Here is a 7,500-nt window from a genome sequence, read left to right on the forward strand (position 1 = left end):
TCGGCCATGCCATCGGACTGGAGCCCCGGACGCCCGGGGGAGGACTACTGTTAAAACCATGGAGCCCGTCCGGGGCAATCGGCCATGCCATCGGCCTCCAGCGATGGACACCCAGGGGAAGAATACCGGGAAAACCATGGAGCCCGTCCCGGGCACTCGGCCATGCAGTGGAGAAGTGTGGCTCAAAGGTTAGAGCGGCAGACCCTGATGCAGAGGTTTAGCACGGGACCAGGGTTCAATTCCTCTCCTCGGCGGGTCTTGGGCTCAAAATTCCACGGACCCGATAATTCTTGCCTCGGTGCCTATTCCAATGATAAATTTACATTTTACATGCCGCCGGCCTGGAGCCACGGACGCCCGGGGAGGACTACCGTGAAAACCATGGAGCCCGACCTGGGCACTCGCTTATGCCGTTGGCCTGGAGACCCGGACGCACGGGGGGACGACTGCCCGGGATGCATGGAGCCCGTCCTGGGCACTTTGACATGCCGTCGGCCTGGAGCCACAGACGCCCAGGGGAGGACTACCGTGAAAACCATGGAGCCCGACCCGGGCACTCTGCCCATGCCGTTGGCCTGGAGACCCGGGGACAACTGTCCGTCGTCCTGGAGCCACGGTTGCCCGGCGGAGGACTACCGTGAAAACCATGGAGCCCAACCCGGGCACTCGGCCATGCCATCGGACTGGAGCCCCGGACGCCCGGGGAGGACTACTGTTAAAACCATGGAGCCCGTCCGGGGCAATCAGCCATGCCGTCGGCCTGGAGACATGGACACCCAGGGGAAGAATACCAGGAAAACCATGGAGCCCGTCCCGGTCACTCGGCCATGCAGTGGAGAAGTGTGGCTCAATGGTTAGAGCAGCAGACCCTGATGCAGAGGTCTAGCCCGGGACCAGGGTTCAATTCCCCGCCTCGGCGGGACTTGGGCTCAAAATTCCACGGAGCTGATAATTCTCGCCTTGGTGCCTATTACTATGATAGAGTCCCACTCTGCAACTCTGGGCAATAGCTTGCTTATTCTCCACAACGCTAAGGATGCCTGGCCTCCAACTTTGGGGTGCCCAGGAGTGGACACCTCACAGAGAAAGCCAGGATGGGTTACACAGCGGTATTCATACAAGCGCCTTGAGACCCTTGCGGATGAGTAGTGCGCTATACAAGTATCAATTTACATTTTACATGCCGCCGGCCTGGAGCCACGGACGCCCGGGGAGGACTACCGTGAAAACCATGGAGCCCGACCTGGGCACTCGCTTATGCCGTTGGCCTGGAGAACCGGAGGCCCCGGGGGACGACTGCCCGGGACGCATGGAGCCCGTCCTGGGCACTTTGACATGCCGTCGGCCTGGAGCCACGGACGCCCGGGTGAGGTCTACCGTGAAAACCATGGAGCCCGACCCAGGCACTCTGCCCATGCTGTTGGCCTGGAGACCCGGACGCCCCGGGGGGGGCGACTGCCCGGGACGCATGGAGCCCGTCATGGGCACTTTGACATGCCATCGGCCTGGAGCCAAGGTCCCCCGGAGGAGGACTACCGTGAAAACCATGGAGCCCGACCCGGGCACTCTGCCCATGCCGTTTGCCTGTAGTCCAGGGGGACGTCTGCCCGGGACGCATGGTGCCCGTCCTGGGCACTCGCTTATGCCGTTGGCCTGTAGACCCAGACACCCGGGGGACGACTGCCCGGGGCGCATGGAGCCCGTCCTGGGCACTTTGACATGCCGTCGGCCTGGAGCCACAGACGCCCAGGGGAGGACTACCGTGAAAACCATGGAGCCCAACCCGGGCACTCTGCCCATGCCGTTGGCCTGGAGACCCGGGGACAACTGTCCGTCGTCCTGGAGCCACGGTTGCCCGGCGGAGGACTACCGTGAAAACCATGGAGCCCAACCCGGGCACTCGGCCATGCCATCGGACTGGAGCCCCGGACGCCCGGGGGAGGACTACTGTTAAAACCATGGAGCCCGTCCGGGGCAATCAGCCATGCCGTCGGCCTGGAGCCATGGACACCCAGGGGAAGAATACCAGGAAAACCATGGAGCCCGTCCCGGTCACTCGGCCATGCAGTGGAGAAGTGTGGCTCAATGGTTAGAGCAGCAGACCCTGATGCAGAGGTCTAGCCCGGGACCAGGGTTCAATTCCCCGCCTCGGCGGGACTTGGGCTCAAAATTCCACGGAGCTGATAATTCTCGCCTCAGTGCCTATTACTATGATAGAGTCCCACTCTGCAACTCTGGGCAATAGCTTGCTTATTCTCCACAACGCTAAGGATGCCTGGCCTCCAACTTTGGGGTGCCCAGGAGTGGACACCTCACAGAGAAAGCCAGGATGGGTTACACAGCGGTATTCATACAAGCGCCTTGAGACCCTTGCGGATGAGTAGTGCGCTATACAAGTATCAATTTACATTTTACATGCCGCCGGCCTGGAGCCACGGACGCCCGGGGAGGACTACCGTGAAAACCATGGAGCCCGACCTGGGCACTCGCTTATGCCGTTGGCCTGGAGAACCGGAGGCCCCGGGGGACGACTGCCCGGGACGCATGGAGCCCGTCCTGGGCACTTTGACATGCCGTCGGCCTGGAGCCACGGACGCCCGGGTGAGGTCTACCGTGAAAACCATGGAGCCCGACCCAGGCACTCTGCCCATGCTGTTGGCCTGGAGACCCGGACGCCCCGGGGGGGGCGACTGCCCGGGACGCATGGAGCCCGTCATGGGCACTTTGACATGCCATCGGCCTGGAGCCAAGGTCCCCCGGAGGAGGACTACCGTGAAAACCATGGAGCCCGACCCGGGCACTCTGCCCATGCCGTTTGCCTGTAGTCCAGGGGGACGTCTGCCCGGGACGCATGGTGCCCGTCCTGGGCACTCGCTTATGCCGTTGGCCTGTAGACCCAGACACCCGGGGGACGACTGCCCGGGGCGCATGGAGCCCGTCCTGGGCACTTTGACATGCCGCCGGCCTGGAGCCACGGACGCCCAGGGGAGGACTACCAAGAAAACCATGGAGCCCGACTCGGGCACTCTGCCCATGCCCTTGGCCTGGAGACCCGGGGAACAACTGCCCGGGACGCATGGAGCCCGTCCTGGGTACTCTGCCAATGCCGTTGGCCTCATGGGGATGGGTACCCCGGAGGCCCGGGGGAGGTCTGCCCGGGACCCATGGAGCCCTTCCCGGGTGCTTTGCCAATGCCTTTGGCCTCCTGGAGATGGGTGCCCCGGTCACCCAGGGGAGGACTGGCCGGGACCCGTGGAGCCTGTCCTGGGCACTTTGACCTGCCGTCGGCCTGGAGAAGGGAGCGCCGGACATCCGGGGGAGGACTGCCCGGGACCCATGGAGCCCGTCCTGGGCACTCTGACCTGCCGTCGGCCTGGGGAAGGGAGCCCCGGACGCCCGGGGGAGAACTGCCCGGGACCCGTGGAGCCCGTCCTGGGCAATTTGACATGCAGTTGGCCTGGAGGAAGTAAGCCCCGGGTGGCCTAGGGAGGTGTTTCCCAGGCATAGCCTATCTGGTCCCCATGGCAGAGAGCCACCAGCCTTGGAGGGGTGTCTGGGCGTACCCTGCCCCTAGTAATCCGGAGGGAAATTACCCCCCTTTCTTGTAATCCGTGCACGCGAGGTGACAGAGGGGACCCAAGGCGTGAAAGAACCCGACCTCATGGAGCCCTCGCTGGGATCCGGGAGGCAAATGGCACCTCATCGGGACTTCCAGGGAAGCCCGGCCATCTGGTCGCCCCATTGGAAAGCATTGCGTGCGACCAGATGGCTGGGATCGAAAGTGCTTCCCACCCCGAGCCTTCGCGGTAGGGTTCCCGCCTGCCTGCCCACGCAAGGCAGGGCTCAGGGACACCGGCTGGGCCTCAGGCGCGGGGTGGACCACCAGAGCTCTCGGGCCCGGACGCCTGGGGGAGGACTGCCCGAGACCCATGGAACCCGTCCCGGATACTTTGCCATGCCGTTGGCCCGGGGAAGGGAGCCCCGGACGCCCGGGGCCCGTGGAGCCCGTCCTGGGAACTCCGGCATGCCGTTGGCCCGGGGAAGGGAGCCCCAGATGCCCGGGACCCGTGGAGCCCGTCCTGGGCACACTGACAAGCCGTTGTCCCGGGGAAGGGAGCCCCGGACGCCGGGGACTCGTGGAGCCCGTCCTGGGCACTCTGGCATGCCGTTGGCCCGGGGAAGGGAGCCCCAGATGCCCGGGACCCGTGGAGCCCGTCCTGGGCACTCTGACAAGCCGTTGTCCCGGGGAAGGGAGCCCCAGACGCCGGGGACTCGTGGAGCCCGTCCTGGGCACTCTGGCATGCCGTTGGCCCGGGGAAGGGAGCCCAAGATGCCCGGGACCCGTGGAGCCCGTCCTGGGCACTCTGACAAGCCGTTGTCCCGGGGAAGGGAGCCCCGGACGCTGGGGACTCGTGGAGCCCGTCCTGGGCACTCTGGCATGCCGTTGGCCCGGGGAAGGGAGCCCAAGATGCCCGGGACCCGTGGAGCCCGTCCTGGGCACTCTGACAAGCCGTTGTCCCGGGGAAGGGAGCCCCGGACGCCGGGGACTTGTGGAGCCCGTCCTGGGCACTCTGGCATGCCGTTGGCTCGGGAAAGGGAGCCCCGGATGCCCGGGACCCGTGGAGCCCGTCCTGGGCACTCTGACAAGCCGTTGGCCCGGGGAAGGGAGCCCCGGACGTCCGGGGCTCGTGGAGCCCATCCTGGGCACTCTGACAAGCCGTTGGCCCAGGAAAGGGAGCGCCGGACACCCAGCGGAGGACTGCCCGGGACCCATGGAGCCCGTCCTGGGCAATCTGACCTGCCGTCGGCCCGGAGAAGGGAGCAACGGACGCCCGGGGGATGAATGCCCAGGACGCATGGAGCCCATCCTGGGCACTTTGACATGCCATCGGCCTTGAGACCCGGGGGACGACTGCCCGGGACGCATGGAGCCCGACCTGGGCACTCGCTCATGCCGTTGGCCTGGAGACCCGGGGGACGACTGCCCGGGACGCATGGAGCCCGACCTGGGCACTCGCTCATGCCGTTGGCCTGGAGACCCGGGGGACGACTGCCCGGGACGCATGGAGCCCGTCCTGGGCACTTTGACATGCCGTTGGCCTGGAGGAGGGAAGCCCCGGGTGGTGTTACCCAGGCATAGCCCATCTGGTCCCCCTGGCAGAGAACCACCAGCCTTGCAAGGGTGTCCGGGCATACCCTTACCCCTAGTAATCCGGAGGAAAATTACCCCCCTTTCTTGTAATCTGTGCACACGAGTTGACAGAGGGGACCCAAGGCGTAAAAGTACCCGACCTCCTGGAGCCCTCGCTGGGATCGGGGAGGCAAATGGCACCTCATAGGGACTTCCAGGGAGGTTTGGCCATCTGGTCGCCCTTTTGGATAGCATTGCGTGCGACCAGATGGCCGAGGGGAAAGGTGCAACCAGGTGGCCGGGACCGAAAGGACTCCCTGCTTCCCACCCCGAGCCTTCGTGGTAGGGCTGCTGCCTGCCCACGCCGGGCAGGGCTCGGGGACCCTGGCTGGGCCTCAGGCACGGTGAGGACCACCGGAGCTCCCAGGCCCGGACGCCCGGGACGACGACTGCCCGGGACGCATGGAGCCCGTCCTGGGCACTTTGACATGCCGTCGGCCTGGAGACCCTGGGGACGACTGCCTGGGACGCATGGAGCCCGTCCTGGACATTTTGACATGCCGTCGGCCTGGAGACCCGGGGGACGACTGCCCGGGACGCATGGAGCCCGTCCTGGGCACTTTGACATGCCGTCGGCCTGGAGACCCGGGGGACGACTGCCCGGGACGCATGGAGCCCGTCCTGGGCACTTTGACATGCCGTCGGCCTGGAGATCTGGGGGACGACTGCCCGGGACGCATGGAGCCCGTCCTGGGCACTTTGACATGCCGTCGGCCCGGAGAAGGGAGCGGCGGATGCCCGGGGGGAGGAATGCCCGGGACGCATGGAGCCCGTCCTGGGCACTTTGACATGCCGTCGGCCCGGAGACCCGTGGGACGACTGCCCGGGACGCATGGAGCCCGTCCTGGGCACTCACCCATGCCGTTGGCCTGGAGACCCGGGGGATGACTGCCCGGGACGCATGGAGCCCGTCCTGGGCACTTTGACATGCCATCGGCCTGGAGATCCGGGGGACGACTGCCCGGGACGCATGGAGCCCGTCCTGGGCACTTTGACATGCCGTCGGCCCGGAGAAGGGAGCGCCGGACACTCAGGGGAGGACTGCCCGGGACCCATGGAGCCCGTCCTGGGCAATCTGACCTGCCGTCGGCCCGGAGAAGGGAGCGGCGGATGCCCGGGGGACGACTGCCCGGGACGCATGGAGCCCGTCCTGGGCACTTTGACATGCCATCGGGACAGAGACCCGGGGGACAACTGCCCGGGACGCATGGAGCCCAACCTGGGCACTTTGACATGCCGTCGGCCTGGAGACCCGGGGGGCGACTGCCCGGGTTGCATGGAGCCCGACCTGGGCACTCGCCCATGCCGTTGGCCTGGAGACCCGGGGGACGACTGCCCGGGACGCATGGAGCCCGACCTGGGCACTTTGACATGCCATCGGCCTGGACACCCGGGGGACGACTGCCCGGGACGCATGGAGCCCGTCCTGGGCACTTTGACATGCCGTTGGCCTGGAGGAAGGAAGCCCCGGGTGGTGTTACCCAGGCATCGCCCATCTGGTCCCCCATGGCAGAGAACCACCAGCCTGGGAGGGGTGTCCAATGGTACCTTGCCCCTAGAAATCCGGAGGAAAATTACCCCCCTTTCTTGTAATCTGTGCACACGAGGTGACAGAGGGGACCCAAGGCGTGAAAGTACCCGACCACCTGGAGCCCTCGCTGGGATCGGGGAGGCAAATGGCACCTCATAGGGACTTCCAGGGAAGTTTGGCCATCTGGTTGCCCCATAGGAAAGCGTTGCGGGCGACCAGATGGCCGAGGCGAGAGGGGCGACCGGATGGCCGGGACCAAAATGATGCCAATCTGCCTGCCCCGAGCCTCCGCGGGAGGGCTCCCGCCTGCCCTTGCAGGGCTCGGGGGCTGCAGGGCTCTGGGTCTGCAGGGCTCGGGGGCTGCAGGGCTCTGGGTCTGCAGGGCTCCGGGGGCTGCAGGGCTTCGGGGGCTGCAGAGCTCCAGGTGCTCTGGGGCTGCAGGGCTCCGGGGCTGCAGGCCTCCCCGGGCCCTGATGGACCCTCCGTCCCCCGGGCCCGGACCGGTTTGCAGGACGGAGGGATATTCCCGCACCACCGAGCCCTGCCAGACCGGGCTCAGACCCCGGGCCAGGTCCCGGCCCCAGTCCCGGCATTCCGAACCCTAGGCCAGGCCGGGGAGAGCCTCCCCCGGGCCCCGATGGACCCTCCGTCCCGTGCGCACCTTGACCGGACCCCCGGCCGGCTTGCAGGATGGAGGGGTATTCCTGCACCACCGGGCCCTGCCGGACGGGGCTCAGGCCCCGGGCCAGGTCCCGGCCCCAGTCCCGGCTTTCATAAC

Source organism: Lissotriton helveticus, chromosome 12, assembly GCF_964261635.1.
Source record: "Lissotriton helveticus chromosome 12, aLisHel1.1, whole genome shotgun sequence".
In the NCBI taxonomy this organism is placed as follows: domain Eukaryota; kingdom Metazoa; phylum Chordata; class Amphibia; order Caudata; family Salamandridae; genus Lissotriton; species Lissotriton helveticus.